The sequence below is a fragment of the Hibiscus syriacus genome, unplaced genomic scaffold, assembly GCF_006381635.1.
Source record: "Hibiscus syriacus cultivar Baekdansim isolate YM2019G1 unplaced genomic scaffold, ASM638163v2 tig00113725_pilon, whole genome shotgun sequence".
Lineage (NCBI taxonomy): Eukaryota > Viridiplantae > Streptophyta > Magnoliopsida > Malvales > Malvaceae > Hibiscus > Hibiscus syriacus.
This window is the reverse complement of record NW_024063471.1, coordinates 16,086,501-16,107,098: the sequence shown is the minus strand read 5'-3', so window position 1 is coordinate 16,107,098 and position 20,598 is coordinate 16,086,501. Positions and strand designations below refer to the sequence as shown.

The window sequence follows — 20,598 nt, the reverse complement described above, 5'->3', positions numbered from 1 at the left end:
GTTAGTTTCAATGCCCCTTGTTCTTTTAGGAACCCATACTTGTCTAAGTTTAAAAAAAAAATTCTTTTCTTTATAGGACAAGCATGTTCCAAGTGACCATGAATATGATAATGTGAGCATTTAGTCATTTATAAACATAATAAGTGTTTTTAGAAATTAATTCTTTATATTTTGTTAAGCTTTCAAGCTTAACTTCTAATACAATATTTTGATTTTTGAAAGCTCTAAATCATTTTTCAAAATTTCATTTTGATTTTCAAAATCGATTTATTTTAAATTTTAAGTTTTGAAATTAATTTCGTATATTTGGAATTCATGGTATCAAATCCCAAATACAACATATTATAAACATCTTGCAACTCATCAAAAGTAAATGAATTAAATTCATTTGAGTTAGAAGATACCTCGAATTCTTCATGAGTGACCATTAGGCATAGGTTGACTACTTCATCATCATTGGAGTCATCTTCATCACTCCAAGCTGCCACATATGCCTTCTTCTTGAATGATCCCTTGTTTCTTAGAAGGGGACAATCATACTTGACATGCCCTGTTCTTTGACAATTAAAGCACACCAGGGGACTCTTCTTCTTGGTTAATCATGCTTTACTATCTTGGAAGTCATGAATCTCTTTAACTCTTTTAAGAGTTTGGCCATCTCATTTTCTTATTCATCATCGTCTTCATCCACCTCATCACCTGAATCTTGATAGCTTTCATTGGTGGATTTGAAGGCAATGCCTACCTTCTTCTTCTTCTTCTTCTTGTTTTTCTTTTTTTTCACCTTTTCCCTCTTCTTTTACCATCATCTCTTGAGTGAGAAGAGAACCAATCAATTCACCAAGAGTGAGAGACTTTAGTTCTTTAGCTTCGATAATAGCAGTCTTCTTCGATTGCCACGAACTTGGAAGAGAGTAGATCATCTTCCTTACAAGCTTCTCATTAGGGATTACTTCTCCAAATCCCCTAGGACCATTGATAATCACGGAAAATCTATCCGTCATAGCTTTGATGTCTTCATCAGGTTTCATCTTAAAGTTCTCGTAGCTATGGTTGAGAATACATTTCTTTGATTCCCTCACTTCGTCGATTCTTTCATGAGTGACTTGGAGCTTATCCCAAATCTCCTTGGCAGTATAACAAGAGGATATTCTTCCATATTCGTCTGGGCCTAAAGCACAAAAAAGAATATGTATAGCCTTATAATTAAGCTGGAACTTTTTCTTCTCTTCATTACTCCAATAGTCGTATTCACCGGGTAGAGTGAAGTAACCATTAATAATTGATTTCCAAGCACCTAGATCGTAAGCTCGAATAAAGAACATAATCTTATTCTTCTAATGAGAATAATTTTCTCCATTGAAAAAGGGTGGCTTGTTGACCGATTGTGAATCAATAATAGGTGAATCTTTAATGTAGAAAGCACCAGAGGTTGAAGCCATATTTTTTCAATTGCATCGGGAATCGGTAGAGCTTCTTTGAGGATTGTCTCAAGGATGTTAAGCCTTCTAACAAGTTAAGATCTGATACCAATTGTTTGGATTTGCGAAATCTCGAATCGACAATTAGAATGGTTTGCAAAGAGCGTTGGGATCGGTTTTTGTGTTTAGGGAGTAAGAAGATTGAAAGATAAAGAATTGCATAGCGATTTATAGTGGTTTGACTTCTCAACCAAGTATACATCCACTACCTTAGCTCCTCACCAAGGATTTTCCAACAAATTCACTAATTTGTTATTTCTTTTTCAAGGACAAAGAGATAACATTTGCAGCTCCCTAGTTTTTCACGGGCTAAACTAGAACCTTAACCCTAGCTTTTAGTAGGCTAATCTATAACCAAAACCCCTTTACAATGAAAGGAAATGTAAACAAGAAAACCTCTCTAAGGTAGGCGTTTACAAGAATTAAGCTCATAAGAACATAAATATTTACAAGAGAAAGATGAAATAAGAATGAAAAACTCTTCTCTTGTGTTTGATTGCTTGGATGGTTTTTCTCTATTTTCTTCAAGTGTCCTCATCTTGTATTTATAGCTTGGAATGTATTTGAAGTCGTATCTAGCCGTTGGGGATGTTTTGGAGCCGTTTAGGGATAATTTATTTTGCAAAAATAGGCTGCCCATAACAAGGTGTATCGGTATCCCTTCATAGGGTATCGGTACACCTTCATTAAATTCAAATTAAACTAGCCGTTGCAGTCAGTGTATGGATACACTTATAGGGGTATTGGTACCCTTTTTGCATTCGGTGTTTGAGCAGTCATAGGTGTATGGATACACCTGCAGGGGGTATCGGTACACCAGTGTATGGATACACTCATAGGGGTATCGATACACATTTGCAATTTTGCTCAAATTTGAATTTAATGGATTTTGAATTATTTTTGAAACCTTTTGAAAACTTTGAATAAATTCAATTCAAGTCCAAAAATATTTTTCCATAATTGTTAAATCAAAACATAGTTCAACAAGATTCAAGCTTTCCATAGTATTCTTTTCTAGAAAAAGGGAGACATTTTTCTAAGTTTAAATTATTTAATTTTATGTTGTTATTCGAATTTGAACATAAGTTGTTCGATGAAATGCCTTCCTTATGAGTTTGCTTAAAACACTATTTTTTAACTGAGTTTTTTTAATGTATGATTTTAGAGATGGATTCATCCACATGTATGTCGATCTTAATTATTTTTAGAAATATAAATCTTTGAGATTACATGCTACTTTATTTTCAGCATCAGTGTTTATGAAAGTAATCTTAACTACATAGAGATGTATGATGCTGATTGTCTTACTTCATTAACTGTTTGATTGATTGTTTTAATGAAAGTTAATTCCAATTGGTTAAGTGTTTAATTCTTGAAAGATGATTAATGTGTTAACTGCTGCATGACTCATAATCGTATTGCCAGAATATAATCGTACTATTAGGTACATGATAACAACATCATTCTTTGGTCCATTAGTCTGATTGCTCCACTAATCGCCATAACATTCTAATACTTCTATTATTTTGAGTTTATTACTTTGTTGTGTTTTTGTTACCTTCTTAAATATACATTACTTCTCTTTTCTTTTTGCCAACAAAACTCTATTGTGACAAACGCTTTTTGTGGGTTCTACACTCGAAACTCTTGAAGTTTCCACTTTATTACTTGATTTACGACACCTGCACTTGCGTTGAATGTTGTATCAATTTTCTATCATCAAATTTTTGGCACCGTTGTTAGGGAGTAATGTTATTAAATTAGAGTTGTTTTTTTATTAATTTTATTTTTTTGTAGAAATTTTTTTATCATAGCGTTGTTGGTGCATGGCACGCAACAATTTCAATAACAACCAAACATGACTTAATATTATGGTCCACATTTACTAAATGTTCCAATGTTGTAGTATTGCTATAACATTGATGACCGCAACAGGTTAATCCGAGAGTATGTTGCGCCAACATTAGATGATTTATATCCTAGCATTGTGAGGCCTAGCATCCATGCTGCCCATTTCAAGCTGAAGCCTGTGATATTCCAAATGCTGGAGTTAATTGGGTAATATAGTGGGATGCACACTGAGGATGCTTGAGTGCACTTACGAGTATTCATTGATACATGCACCACACATCAAAATTCCAAAGATGATGTCTAACTTCTTACACCTGGCCCAATTACAAGAAATATGACCAAACTTCTAAAGGATGAACTCTAGACATCAATTCAGGTATTGTTAGTAAAGGAATTCAAGCCCACACGGAAACAGAAGAATTCAAAAAGGGAAACCCATGCATTTCCCCTCCCACATCTACTTGGATCTCAATATCCCAAGTTGAAGACAATCCATGACCAAAATGCACAATCCAAGAAGATATTCCTGGAACCAGCTTTAAACCTCCTTAAATTACTAAAACCCTTGTAAAATGTATCCATTGTTTAATTATGAAGCATAGATTACTTTCTCCCTTAAATTTTAGTCATTTAAGTTATCTTACTTTTATTTTCTTAGGATAAGGGTAAAAGGGTAATTGCTTGTAATGAAAGAAACCTTAAATAACTATAATTTCCTCCATAGTTACCCCCTTCCTTGCTCCACAAGGTATTATCAATAATTCATCTTCTAGAATACTCATTCGGGTTATTCATTAAGTTAAAGGGATTCATCTTACATCAAAGTCCCTGATCTCATCATTGCCATCGGATAAAACGCTACATCAACGACTCACATCAATGTCACCTACCCCATTGCAATTATGATACACCTTAGTTTTTATTTATTCTTATTTTAATGTTATTTTATTTCTTATTCATGATACAACAAGGATTCCTACACACCTATATAATGGATGCTCCTCCAACCATTGTAATCATCAAGTTTTCTTCTTTATTATTCAATAAAATGAGAGATTGATTTTGCAAGAGTTGATAGCCTTGTGCCTTTAAAGATTATTTTCTTTCAATTTCTTTTATTTCTTTTGAGGAAGATCATCACACTCTAGTTTTCCTTCTTATTGCGATTAGGAGGGCTGGTTAGATTCGTATTGTCGAGTTTGCCTTCTATTATGACTTGGAGAGTTCGATAAGACATATACATCTATATTCATCATCCACTAGCCACCATGTTCTTCTTAAATAATCATTCCATCACCATACACAAACCCTAGGGTTTACGTTAAGCACCAAACCTACCGGAGTAAATTTCAATCTATCTTTTCTGTTACAATCCTTATCTCGTTATCTTTCAAACACGTATTTATCAATCAAAATCAATAAAAAATAGCCCCTTTTCCGTGTATTATGAGGGAAATAAGCTTAATTCCCTTATTATATGTTTTATCTTTAGTTTATTTCATTACCCTTGTTTTTCTTTTGTCCTAATTTCATTAGAACTATATTACATTGCTTTCATTGTCTTAACTTATTATTATTTGTCTTAAAATAAGAAAATCAAAACCCTAATCCAATTACCTTGATGCCGCCCACATCTCCCTCTCATCCTCCCGTTCTTTAATCGAGTCTAGAGCTTTCTAGGTTTGATTCCTCAACGAAGAGCAACATTTATCATCCACTACCACTTCTCTATGAATTTGTATCAGATTTAGGATGATTCTTAGAGAAAATCAAGCACTTTTGATTGTTCTTATAAGCATACTACATCAAGGTACCCCAACGAAGCTAGTTGAGACAACTTCATCATTTTCAGGTTATTTTCAATTTATTTTAGTTTAGTTCCAATTGCTTATTGTTAGTTTTTTATTTTCATAAAAAATAAAAAAGGGTAAAAGGAACAGAAAAAGAGAAAAAATAAAAAAATAAAAAATGCAGAAAATGAAACAAAGGAATTTTGGACTAATTTTTTTGCAGGTATTTGACTCATCCTAATAGAAATCACCAGTTCAAATTTTACAATCAGACTTCATTTGACTCCTATAATCCATCGTTCCAGATTGAATTATAGATTTGAGCACTGGTTCTTGTAGAATTTTCCAGAATTTTCGGGGAAGAATTTGATGCTAAAATTTTCCATATAGAAACTACACTTATTGTAAGACATCCAAAAACCATTTTAGAATTTGTGGAGATCAGACACCCCCTCATAAATGTTTCTCAAGTTAATCTAACAATCCAGGTTTTTTTGGGTTTAGATATTTTCAAACTTTTCTTTGACTCTTATTGCCTTAGGTTCTTTTGTTTTACCTTTCGTTGTTCCTCTACATCATTTAAAATATTCTCTTCCTTTTTTAATAGGATTAAAAGAGTTTGTATACTTCTTCTTCCTTTGATTCTCGTTCTCTTGGAGTCTTACTTTGTTGGACTCTTAGAATCTTTAAGTAACATTTGTTTCCTTTATCAGCGATTGAACTCTGATGTGAACATTAAAGGATTTTTTTGGAGAAAAGAGTTTTAAAGAGTACAAGATTGGCTTTCTTGCCTCTCATTGTGTTGCTTCCTTGGAGTAACTATGCGGTTTCTTGTTTTTCTTTTTTTTCTCCTTAAATTTTTCTTTGATTATTGTGATTTCAGGATGGCAAGAGAAGATGCTTTCAATGAGAAAATGGCTAATATTTTTGCTTCCATAGAACATCAAACAACCTCTCTTAGTGGACTTCAAAAATGATTTGATGACACATTGAGACTCCAACAACAACCACCACTTTAAGCAAGCAAGACAACATGACGACAATCACCAGAGCAATGTGATGATACCTAGATGTGCACAACCCCGATTTGAAATGCCAACACTCTTTGCAAAACCTAAGTTCACATTCCCACCATTCAAAGAAGACTATGATATAGACGACTACATAGATTGGAAAAAATTATCGATCTCATGTTTTCCTACCACGATTGTCCCATTATCGAACATGTATTACTTGTCACTATGGAATTTGTGGGTTATGCTTAAACTTGGTGGATTTAGACTAGAAAAGCAATTCAAGATAACAAGATCCAAGACATTACATAATGGGCAACATTAAAATAAGTCATGAGAAACCATTTTCTTCTGACACACTATATGATGGAAGTAAAACAACGACTTCACCTACTTTGACAAGGGAAGAATTCAGTCGAATACTACTACAAAGAAATGAAGTCCCTCATAAACTGAGCAGAAATCACTAAAGATAAGATATAACGTGTCATGTTTTGTTGTGGCTTAAATAAAAGCATAGTTGATTTTCTTGACTTACATGACTATGAAAGTTTAGAAGAAACATTAAAGAAACAATAGAAGCATAACTTCGAAAAAGCTTTTGATTCAAATAAAATTATCAAGGTACATCATCCTTTTACCAAGGTAATTAATTTATTATCACTTTATTTTCTACTCCATATTTTGTCGCGAATAAGAAATCGAGGGATGAAAAGCCAAAGGTGTCTAAGGATATGATTAAAAACCCTAAAAAGTATTTTCTTAAAGAACATGTTTGCTTTAAATGCAAAGGTTATAGTCATATCAATCGCAATTGTCTGAACTTGAAAAACATGATAGTCTGAGAGGAGGGTACTAGTTGGATCGATTCGAAAATAGATTGTCCCAATCATACAAAAAAAGAGACAAAAATTAAAACCAATAATGGTGGATTTGATGGATTATGCTTAGTTGTGAGACAAAATCTAAGCATTCAAATAGTTGACGACTCAGATATTCAGAGAACAAACATCTTCCACATAATATGTCAAATAAAGGATAAAGCTTATTCTTTGATTATCGACAATAGAAGCTTTGTTAACGTGATTAATAGTTATGTGGTGGAGACACTTAACATCAACACCTTAAGCCATATTGCTTACAATGGCTTAATGAGAGTTATGAACTGAAGGTCACAAGACAAAGCCTCATTAATATGAATATCGACAAATATTGTAATGATGTCTGGTGTAATGTACTCTCGATGCAAGCATCTCATATTCTTTTAGGATGACCACGAAAATATGACAACGATGTCATTTACTATGGTAAGGTAAACAAGTATTCTTTGAACATCAATGGTAAACCATATAGTTTACGACCAATGCATCCAACAGACATTCTCCAAGATCATAAAAGAATTTTTAGGAGGTTTGGAACTTCAAAAAAGAGGAAAAAGAGGTCAAAACTGATAAAAGACAAAATAATGACCACGAGAGGTGAGTGAATCTGTTGGTAATAAAAAATAGTGTCACAAAACATTTATGCGAGTTAAAAAGACCCAAGAGAAACCTTTTCCCACTATAAGACTTGCATCTTTATCTGTTTCAAAGACATCATATTTTTTGCTTTACTAGCCTCAATAATTTTCCTAGTGTTTATGTTGCTCTTTTCCAATAATTTACAAAACTTCAAAAAAGAGGAAAAATAGGTCAAAACTGATAAAAGCCAAAAGAATGACCACTAGAGGTGAGTGAATCTGCAAGTGAGAAAAAATAGTGTGACAAAACATTTGTACAAGTTAAAAATACCTGAGAGAAACCTTTTTCCACCATAAGACTTTTTTAAGGGATTCATTGGTTTTTTTGATCATGTACACTAGTTCCATGTGTTCACGTATACCTTTGAGATGCTCTTGGACCTTAAATGAGCATGCACAAATCGGTTGTGGTTGCTTAAAATGCCCATGTAGGCACATTTGGTATTGTAGTTCTAGACATTTTAGAGAGTTTTCATATTTCAGCTCTCTAAAATCTTTCATTTGTTAAAGATTCATAGACTCTTATTGCATATACATTGTGGAAATATTGATCTAAAATAGAAGTCCTTAGTGCTTTTGTGTAGTCAATTATAATAGATATTTCTCAACTCCCTTAGTCCACCTTCCATTGAAACTCATTCTCAATTCAAAATTTCAGGCCTTACTGTCTTTTTTGAGAATATATTTCATTAAATTTGATGTCTTTTTCCTAGCTTTGATTTTATGGGAGATTCTTATCGACACATAGAGACAAGTATCATGATCAGAATGCAATCCTATTCATAAATTCAGGGCTTTTGACATAGTCTATTACTTTAGCATAATACCCCTAATTAGAGGATTCAAATGTCAGAAAGTCTTCGATGTGAAAACTTGAACAAAACTCAATTCATAAAGCTCGCACATTACCTCCATAGCTGCTTCAAACATTACCTTCAAAGATTAGAAGCTTATTACTTTCAACGGATTGCCCCCAATAATATTAGTTTGCATTAATACCACATTACTTCCCTAAGTTTTTAATTTCAAGATTTCTTAAGCTCATCAAAAAGAATTTGTTATAGTATGTGTTCCATTGAAAGTCAAGAAATTTCATTTTTAGAGCTCAATTTCCAAATAACTAGCCTAAGCAAAATTTATCTACTCCACCATTTCAATTTTGTAGATTATGAATAATCATTGAACATCCTAAAAATAACAACAATCTAAATGGTCTAGCAATATCATGTATGTCAAATGCCTCATCTTACCTGTTTATGAAAAGACTTGTATATCACTTTCGATTTGTATGGAAAGAATAACTCTTTCATGCCTGAAAAGGCTATAGTGTAAATTTGGACTCTTTAAGAAAGACTAATCGGGTGATTTTGTCTTCGATAAAAAATCAAGGGATTTTGTATTGGGTGAAAGAGAGAATGAATCGATTTTACGAGGGGTGTATTACTTGTCAATGGTCTATAACCCAAAATCTTAAAAGAGCCTTTAATTGAGTTGATATTTAAATAACTCAAAGATTAAAATTTTCTCATTGCTCATAACCACAGAAGGTAATATTTTATTCGACATATTGAACGTTCATCGACTTTTAAGTAAAAGAAAATAAAACAGAAAAATAAGTTCGAACAACATATAATGCATGTGCATCATAGGGAATGCATTAGAATGACTTATTACTCTTCAAATATCCATGCTCCTGAATTTACTATTATTTTGACCTTGTGTTTTAGTTCCACACAATTCTCAGTAGTATGTCTTGAACTCCCCTCATGGTAGCAGCATATTAATTGAAATTATTGTCTTCCGAATAATGGGGCTCTTTTGGCTTCGATTCAACAATAGATAAAAGATTCTTCTCAATAAACACTGGGAGTAACTCCACATATGTCATAAGAATTGTTCTAATGAGAGTCTTTTCTGGAACTTGTTTAGGAGATTTGGTCCAGTGATTGTTTGAACGAGATTCCATCCCATTGATCTCGAGTTCATTCTTTGTTTTCAGGTTTTTATTTTTGTACTGACTTTATGATAGTTGTCTATGGGAAGCCTTCAATTGGTCTTTCATTATTTCTCTGTTACCTTATTTATTCGTTTTCTTCCTCATGCTGTATATTTCATCTTTCCAAAACTCCAATGACATTTTTAGATTAGCAATCACCTAAGCCTAATTTCTAAACCCTTTTATCAGATCCTCGAGCTCGTCATGAACTTTATTTCTTTCTCTGCCTGTGGGTGTCTTTTTGGATCTCTACCTTCCATTAGAACTTTTTATTTTCCAATCTTTTCAAATTTTCTTCCTATTCTCTTTGTTCTTCCTCAAATTCACTTATTGTTATTTCTGTCTTAGATGGGACAACCTTGAGATGTTCTTCCATGGGTCGAGTGTCTTCATGGTCCGCTATTGTGATGTTGTCATTATTCCTTTGTTTTCTCCATTCAACATAGTCTGGTGTGAGCATATCCCGGGCTCCCATGGCATCAGTTCAAAATATCTTATTTTAGGATTCATATATGACTTTAACCTTCCTTTTTTAATTTTCCTCATGATATACAAACTTAAATTTCCAATGTTCATGAGTGACTGGAATGAACTGTCGGGCCCCATAGTCCGAGTAACATCACTATGCTCGAATCTCTGTAATGGTATACTATATCACTGAGTGTCAACCAAGGGATTCACTATACAATCTCTTATCCTGAAGGTGTGTGAACATCTTTGGCCATCTTTCTCTCTGGACATCATCCTACCATTGTTGTTCGAGGAAATCTTTTATAGGTGAATACTCATCATCAAACCGTTGATAGGAGATCTAATTAGTTTTATAGAATTGACTATGCAAAAACTATATGTAGCTTATGAAGTGGTATCCACTCACTCTTTGACAGTGGTTCAGTTATTAGAATGTTTCTACAAAGATTATTGGAGCAGGGTTCACCCTCCTTAGTAGTTTTTCAAATAATTCCACTACAGCTGATTCAATATATCCCAAGGTCTTTGGGAAAATGACTAGACCGTAGATCCCTAATGTAAATGTATTTATCACTTTCCATTCATCGGGGTGATCCTTTAATAGTTTCTTAAAGTGGATCCAAGAGATTACTTCTTTTACACCTTTGTGTCTCATTCGGTTGACCACCCATTTTTCATCGACCCCCGTAATCTTTTTTTGGCATGTTTTTAGAAGGCAGATTGCTAATGATATTGATGCATACCCTATTCAAATGGATCATTCATAGTGTAACAAAGTCGCGTACTCCTCTATCGTGGGCATCATATCTTCTTTGTTAAAAGTAAAGGAGTTATACCTTGGACTCCATAACTGAACTAAGGCTTGGATCAAAGGCTCGTCCACCCTAACATACAGTAGATAGGTAATGTAGCCATAATGTTCACGAAACTTCTTTCTTCTACCATCTTTCCAACTATCCCAAATATTATGTAGTTATTGACCACAGTTATGCTCTAGACTGATTGAAGCGTATTCCGATAACCCTGACAAATAAATTTCTGTCAGACTATTCCCCTTTTCCTTCTAAGTCTTTTCAGACCATAGTCGTACTTCTGCATTCTTTACCTCTTGCACCATAACCCCTTTATCCATTAGCAAAGACTATTTGGAGTGTGACAAACACTTTGCATATCAACGTCTCTATGAAATGATGTAGATGATAAAAAAAGAGAAAAAGGGAAAAAAGAAACACGTTAGTATATAGATTTGATAAAAAGAAAAAATTATAAGGATTCCTATACCAAATGATATCTACTCACATTTCACAATAAATCCTAACCGCGTGAATTTCTATTTGCATGCTTGAACAATAATAAAAGAGCATGAAGTAAAACAACGTTATCCTAGGGTTTGCATGCGGTTTCAGCATGGGCTCTAATTTCTGTAGTGACACAATTTAGATTCTAAGAAAAGGACCCGAGTTCTCCTTGTCGGTGTCCCATTGGGCCAATCATACCCTCAATCGTAAGCTCATTACAGGCTTATGCGGGCTAAGTTAAACTCGAGGAAATACTTTCCTTATGCCTATGCGAGGAATAAATTCTTACGAAGACATTAGGTAGATGAATGTCGAAGGCTTGTTGCTAGGCTTATGCGGAGAATAAATTCCCATGAAGACTTCACTTTCACCCCCTTAAATGTCTTCGGAGCTTAGGTTTAGCTCTTGAAATGTGATTCCTTTTATTTTTTTTGAAAACTGAAATCATTAGAAAATTGTTAGTTCAACTATTTATTTGAAAGAAAATAATAAAAGGTAAATAACGATAGATAGAAAATAAATTAAAATTTAAACTTACAATTTTCGCTTAAGAAGGCAACATGGTAATCAATTTTTGGGTCGACTCTCTATGTCCCCAGCCGAGTCGCCAAGCTATTGCATTGGTCCTTTGAGTGGTCTCGGTTTTTCTTCGAGACTTGGATTTGTGTGATGGAGTTGCCACCGATCGTTTTTTAATTAGGTAGATCGGACATCTTAAACTTAACATTTTACCAAATTTGCATCTTAACAGAGAAATTTTGGATTCAAGATTTGGCTACAATCAAGGAAAGACTAGCACCCCTATATTTCCCTTTTGGTACTAACACGATTACCCGATTGTCTTACTTGCGAAAATTTAATTTTAGGCAAAAATTTAAAGATTCGATCTAAACTACTTACCTTTGAGAATTGGTTATTGTAAAATAAAATAAATTAAGGGGTTTAAAAAAATAAAAAAATGGGTATAATCTGCAAACATGAAGTAAAAGGGTCACGTGTACCAAAATAAAAAATGAATCAACGACATAATTAAATATATAAAATATAATACAAAATAAGAAGAAATTTCATTGATAAAAATAATTAAAGTTAAAAAAAAGAAAGGGTTAGTTTAAAATAAAAGGAGATTCCTTGATATATCAAATAAAAAAATAAAGAAGAATAAAATTAAAAAAAATAAAACAAACAAAAAAATGGCGTGAGCCATGGAAATTAAATCTCTTAGAAAATGGACAAAAATTGAATTGGAAATGTAAATATGAAATCAAAACAAAGATGAAAATAATATTGATAAGCAAATTATAAAAGGGAAAGTTTTAACTAGAAACCAAAACAAAAAAGTAGTCATAATGAAAATTAAAAGAAAAAGAAAAATTAAGATAGAATAAAAGTAAAAAATGATGGAAATCAAATAAAATAAAAATGGAAACTAATTAAAATGCAATAATAAACATAATATTAAAGGTAAAATATAAATTAAGTGAATTTAAAAATTATTAATAAAAATTAAAAATAAAATTTCAAGGTTAATTTAAAGAAAATTAAAATATAATTGTAGGTAATAGGACTAAAATAAATTTTCAGATGAAGTTATAGTGACAATGATCATAATTATCTACTAACCGTGGAAAAACATGCTGATTCCATAGGAATTTAGATCGGGTTACATGTCACTTAATTGAATATAAAAAAATAAAAATTGAATCAAAATAAAATAAAGGGTAAAGAAATTCATTAAACATCAACCATTGCTTTTCATCGAAAAATCTCAAGGAGGAATAAATCTATAAAACTTTTATCTAAAAGCTCTTTTTCCTTTGTTCTTCATTTCTCTCTCGTTCAATGAATTTTTTAGAGTAAAAAATCAAGATCGTGATTGACTAAAACAACAAAAGTAAAATAAAATAATAAAAATAAATAAAATGATCGTCGATTTTATTTGATAAACTCAATGAAAGCTAAATCTATATAGATTTATTTAAAAGCCCTTTTTTCCTTGTTCCTCGATTTTATCTCCTCCGATAGAGTTTTCTAAGAAAAGAAAAATAAAAAAAGAAAACAAAGACAAGACGAAATTGAACAAAGAAACAAAAATTAAAAGAAATGCATTGGTTAAAAGTTTTCCTTTATTGCTCAAATCTCTTAGGTTACAATCTTTAGCTTCTCAAAACCAAAAATTCTCCACAAAATAAAGCAAAAAACCCTAAAAACAAAAAATCTTAGATTGTTTTCATTAATTTTGAATACAATAATTAAGAAAAATAATATTAACACAATGGGAAAAAATCATAAATTGCACTAAGTAAATAATAGAAAGTATAAAGCTGATTTTTTTTATAATTGAAAATTCGGAATAAATTAAAATTTCTATATTACACACTTATCCAATTTTTTGCATGCGCTATCTTCACTAAAATGAGCATATTTTGAGTTTATGATGTTTTATTGTGGTGTTGCAAGATGCGTTGGAAAGCTAACTTAAAACAGGTTTTATCTTAAGAAGAAATCATGTCTTGAAAACATTTGGATATTGCATAAAAATTTGTTACAAGTTGGCTAATATCCCAAACTTTAAAATTGGTTGTAATAAAATGTTTTGGGCCTTGGAAAAAGGGTATACCGAAAAAAAATTGGGTATTACAATGAAATATCATAATACTTGCATGTATTAGTTGTTTAAATACTACATCTTATTCCTTTCTTACATGTTTATAGGTAAGGCTCGTGAGTCTCTAAAGATTGTAGTAGCCACACATGATTTTTCATGCTATTCTTGTAGACAACGTCATCCAAGGTGCGACTACTTGTGATTTCTTGGATTCTTCTTCTTATATGTCGTTAATCTTTTCTCATCCTTTCCACAACTGAGGGTGAAATGTTGGCTTCTGTTTCTCCTCATCGTACTACCTCGTTATAGCTCGTACCTTCAATTTTTGTGCCCAAACCCCTAGTTAAGAAAAGTCGTATGAGGTCTAAGTAAATAAGTCTATGTGAAGGTCAGCCTTGGTGAAAGGAAATGGTAGTCCAGCTTGCATTATTCCCTTTCACCTTTCTTCTCCCCTTCATAAGCATCCCAAGTCTCCTTCAATGGACTATAAAGAGATGAGGATTGTTGTTTTGATTTAGGAGAAGGTAAGGATAACTGTTTTGACTTTTAAGATTGGTTCTCGATTGATTCTCTAGGTCAAGAGGTTTGTATCGTTCACCGTGCCAAGTTTTGAGTTGAATATATTTATTTTGTCGATCATTAGTAGTTCATCATTTTTGGTTTGGATAGAGAATCTCGACCAGCAAAAGAGCAACCTTTGGCCAATGTTTATTTATAAGAGAGAGATGGTTATAAGAAGGAAGATGAAGATCAGTTTGGATTGTGAAGGATTTTGGCCCTTTTATGAGTTTTTAGTTAGTGGTATTTATGGTGACAGTTTGGTGGTATCAGACATAGGGTAATGATAATTATTTGTAGACTAACGAGTTAGATACATCTTGTACCCAGACCTTTAATTTCATTTTGAAATGTTATGTGGGTCTATTAATGGTCTTGTTTGTATACTATAGTCATCCTAGAGGTTTCTGTTCGAAATCATTCTAGAGACCCATGTCCGAAAGAGGAAGGCTCTTTGGAGGCTTTAATTGGCATATAAACTTGTTTAACGACATTGTCTAGTAGAGATTTTGTACTTTCCGAAGTCTTATATAAATATATAACACCTTAGGATTTTTCGATGCTAATTTTAGGATATTATGATTGTCTAGTTTGGGCTACGTTCTAGTGTCGATGTTATGATTAATTCTTTGAATTCTATTGGTGTTTTTTTATGAGGCATGAGTTTTCATTCGATATTGGCAGCTTTGATTTGAATCTAACTTGGTTGCATTTGATACTATAGGACTTTCTATCTTCTCTAATAATAAAACCTTGAATGATTGTTGGAAAAAAAACATGAAAGGACCAAGCCTTTCTGGACATACTCAAATAAAGGATGAAGTAAATTATTTTTATTTGCTCGGCAATAGAATATATTGATAGATAAAACAATTAGAATCTAAGCCTCATTAAAAACGTCCCTAATTTTAAATGGAAGAAAAGAGTACTTACATCTAGGGTATACAAAACACAATCTTTACAAATAAACTAATTAATAAGTAGGTTTACAACTTACACTACAACAAAATTGTTCTTTAGCGTTTTTTTTAGTCATATAGCGGCGTTTTTAAGTGCTGCTAAAAGCAGTGGCAGCAATAGCAAAAACGTCGCAAGAAGCGCCGGCCATACTAGCGCCGCTAAAGTTAGCGGCGTTTGTAAAAAACACGCCGCAATAGGTTGAGATCTATAGCAAAAGGTTAGATCTATAGCGGCGTTTTTGGAACAAACACCGCAATAGGTTAAGATCTATAGCGCCGTTTTTGGAGAAAATGCCGCAAAAGGTCATATCCATAGCGGCGTTTTTGGAACAAACGTTGCAAAAGGTCGAGATCTATAACGGCGTTTTTGAAGCAAATGCCGCAAAAGGTCAGATCTATAACGTCATTTTTGGAACAAACGCTGTAGAAGGTCAAGATATATAGCGGCGTTTTTGGAACAAACGCCACAAAATTTCAAATCTATAACGGCGTTTTTGGATACAAACGTCGCTATTTACCGTTCTTGTTCTAAGATTAATTTGTATTTTGCAATTTTCATTTCTTCTCTACATCACCTAAATTAAATATCATGTAGCTTTATCTAATTAACAACAACCATAAATTTAAACAACAAAATAAATTAAAATTTATAAATATTAAAATTAAATGCAATCTGACATTGTTCTCTACAATTTAGTCTAGGTACTTTCACTTTCAATTAAAACAATATTATTCACTAGAATTTAGTCTTCATTGCTCCTTCATGGGGAAATGAAGTAAAAAACAAGTTTTCCTTGTTTGATAAAACATCGTTAAGTTTTTCCTCCGTGTAAATTGTATATGGAGAACTGATTCATCAATTTCAACAAATAAATCCCCTAGCTCCGGTTCACCAAGAAGACTCCTTGCACGCTTCAATGCTTCACTTGAAACAAATAACGACCTTCCTCCTACAGTATGAAAATTGATTGGAGGTGGCTTGGGAACAAAATCAATCATTAAACAAAAAATTAAAGTAAAATAGAGAAACATTTACTTGGAGTAACAATAGAGGCAGCGTCGTATTCATTGAGAATATATATTGCTTTTGCCATTGAAGATTCTTTCAATACTACAGATTTCCCCAATCCGGTTCTAAACATTGGGTATTTATCCACTCCTCTATCATCGTTCTCAATAAGCTTCGAACATCCTGCGTACGATCAATAAAATTTGAGAGTACAAAATAAAAATATAACGGCAGAAATATTCAGAGATTATTACCTTGAAGTAGGAGATTGACCATGGAATGATATTGATCAATAGGAGTTCCTTTTGGGTCTTCATCGGGTTTTGACGGTAAGAACGGACCAGAAGCCTCCCAACAATAATTTGATCCGGAGTCAGAGCAAATACGCCACGTGGACATTTTGACGATTTTGCTTAGGGATTGTGGAATAAATTTTCTTAAGTTTAATCCACAATCAGTTTCTCTTACTACTCTTTAGAATATTCTCGCTGAAAACAAACTTTTTATATGCATAGACGCTTGTATCAACAAGAAAAACGTACAGACTGAAAAGTAAATTAGGCTGAAGAACAGCACACAAATCCACTCCAATCATTTTGTGATTGCTTTTATTCCAACATTCTATGATTAAGATTTTCCAGAAAAAATTATTACTACCTCTATCATAATCTAATCATCATGTCGAATTATATTCCAGGATCAGCTAAATTTTCCTTAGCACTACTGATGCTCCTATAGATAAACACCTCCTATTATGTAAAATCATTATTCGAACAACATATGATAATATGCTGAATGATACAAGCTCTTATCAATAACAATGGCAAAATCCACACACATAAATTGGAATTCTTAATCCCAAAGAACATTTTCGTTTCTAAAATACTAAGTAAATTAATATGAACAAGATTTTGTAGAAAAAAAAAATAGCACTAGTTCTGGCATACAGCAGTGCGAGCTGAGATTCTCGAGCATACATTTGGAGAAGGTAAACAAATTTGAAGGAAGCTGAGTATTGCTAATGCTATATACATTTGGAGAAGGCAAATTTCACTTTTAATTTCTTCAATTATATAATCAAATTTTTAAATAAAGCTTACCCATATCTTGATTCATTCCACCATTAACAATAGAACGAAGAATTAATGGAGAATGAAGCTTACCTATATGTATTGTGTAGAATCGAAGAACAAGGGCTGAGCCTGAAATTAGCGGTCCTCCAAACCCAAGAGAAAAAGAGAGAGAGAATGGGAAACTTAGAAAGATAATATAGGATATTACCAGAGGGAGATGCCAAATGTGAAGGGAGAAGAACACACCAGGAATGGTGTTTGAAGCGACGACGTTGGAGGCGAAGAAGACTGGGCGCAGTGAAGGCCATGATGGCTTTGACCAGTGGATGCCTACTGTAGTTTTGTGGGTAAGTTTTAAATGGCGGAAAGTATACAAAAAAAGAAGATGAAAAATGGCTAGGGCTATAGGAGATTTAAAATTGACTTTGTGTTGTTTAACAATTCAAACGCCACTGCTGTGTAAACAATTGCGACGTTTTTAATTAAAAATGCCACTAATGTTAAAAACATTTGCGGCGTTTACTGAAAAATGCCACTAAAGTACGATTTATTTGTGGCATTTGTTACCAAAATTCCGTTAAAGTTATAATTTGTTGAGGTGTTTATTAAAAAATGCCATTATACATAGACCTATTACGACGTTTATATAAAAACACCGCTAAAGTATTAATCTGTTCGGCATTTATTGAAAAAACACCACTATAGATAGACCTGTTGCGGCATTTATTGAAAAAACTCCACTATAGATGAACCCTAAAGTGACATTTTTAAAAAAACACCGCTAAAGTTACTATTTTTTGGCGTTTGGAATGTAAACACCCCTATATGTTTAAAGTTAGTCGCGTTTACTCTCAAAACGCCGCTAAAAATACCACTAAAGAACAGCTTTTCTGTAGTTAAACATCAAAGCCTAAAACAACTACCCAATTAAAACAATCTTAGGAAAAGATACATCGAACTAGGGGTGTAAACGAGCCAAGTCGAGCTCGAGTATTTCTAAGCTCGACTCAAACTCAAAAACTTTAAATGTAAGCTCGTCTCGACTCAAAAACTCATGAGCTAAATATTATAAAGCTCAGCTCGAACTTGAAATATATTATTAAAACTCGACTCGAACTCGAAAAGGCTCGAACTCAAAAAAAAAATTCAAAAGCTCGATTGAAGCTCGAGACTCGAGCTCGATTCAAGCTCGATTTTGATCTCAATTCAAGCTCGACTTTGAGCTCGATTGAAGCTCGAAGACGGATTAATTTTCATTTGTTGAAACCCATCCCCCTTTTATACACTATCTTTACCCCTTATTCCCCAAGAACCACAGATGTAGGATATGAACTACTTTCAAATAGCAACAACAACAAAAATGGGGTTGTCCAAATTCACACCCACCTTCAACTCTGATCCCCATCTCCAGATCTGAGGCAAACCCTTACCCAACAACCTTTTTGCAAGCTGACACAACTACTTTCAAACAGGTTGTCCAAATGCTCACTGGTTCATCGGAGACTGCTAAACAAGCTTCATCGAAGACTCCAACACAGCAACATCAACATCATCATCATCAAGATCAGGGGATACCACCATCAAGATCATCTTTTCCCATACCTCCCATGAAAACAAACTCACCCAAACAATAAAATTTCAAGCTTTACGAGAGGAGGAACAGTAACCAGAAGAACAACCTCATGATGATCAATATTTTCTTTCCTTCAGTGTTGCAAACAACTACGGCGGCGACGGTGGTGCTTATTATTCACCGAGGAATACTGAGATCTTGTCTCTGAGCTTGCTTGAGTTCCCAAAGCTAGCTCTTAGCCCTGTTACACCATTAAATGAGGACCCTAACAACAAGTCTTCACCTTCTTTAGGGAATTCATCTGAGGAAGACAAAGATATAGCTGATAAAGGCTTTTACTTGCATCCATCGCCCATGTCAACTCCTAGAGACCCCGAGCCTTAGCTCTTGCCACTCAACCCGATTACTTCTCCCAAAGTTTCAGGCACTTCTTAAGGATTCAATAAAGAAGAAAAATGATTATGTTAGTTTGAGAGTGATTTGTCAAGAAAAAAATGAAGTTTATGAGGATCTTTCTTCAATTGTATGATTTGATCTCCCTTTGATTATGGTAATTCTCTTCATTTTTACCATCTTCTTTCTCCGTTTATTCTTGAATTTTCACCTGCTACTTCAAAACCACAACAATTACAACTAATCATTTGTGTTTTGCATATAATGAACATGGCATTTTCCTTTAGTTTTGGTCTGATTTATGGTTGTGGCATTGTGTTCCATGCTTTATTGTAATCTTTGCAGCTCTTTCAGCTAATACCATGAGTCCAAGTAAAAAATTTACTCACTGTAGGGTTATTACAAACATTATAGTTGTTGTAAGAACACTAAAGTGGATCTAGCAGTGTTATGTGGTTGCAAACGTAGAGCTTGCCTGTTAGGTATTGAAGGAAAAGCTGAATAAGAGGTTGAGTACGATAGGCCATCGCCGACCACACCGTATCTGAAAAGCTGATGAGAGTTCATACTATGAGTTTGGCATCAGCTTTCCAGGGCAATGATGAGTTTGGCATCAGCTTTCCAAGGCAATGACCGTATCTCAGGAAATTTAGTTAAATTTAGGTTTCATATTAATGTTTTGGTAAATTAAGTTATAGTCCCCCAAACTTGAGAACCCTTTTGTAAATCCTAATTTAATTCTTGATTTGTATGTTAAATTTTACGCTTATTTAAATTTAGTCATTAGTTTAATATGTATATGCATGTTTAATAAATTTATAGTTTGGTATGTTATATTTTAATTTTTGTATTTCAATCATATTTGTTTAAATTTTCTTAATTGTTTTAAATGTTCAGGTGTCATTTATGTTATTTTCCATATTATTTTAGCTTAAACCGAATAGGATCAATTGCATATAAAACCCTGTAGTTTATGCGCATTTTGTATTTAAGTCATTGGTTTAAT

General features: G+C 33.2%; 1 pseudogene; it reads left to right on the top strand.

The window, feature by feature from the left end:
* The window catches only part of LOC120187703, a 33,214-nt pseudogene extending 13,580 nt beyond the window's left edge, over positions 1–19,634 (top strand).
* The last annotated feature ends 964 nt before the right edge of the window (positions 19,635–20,598 follow it).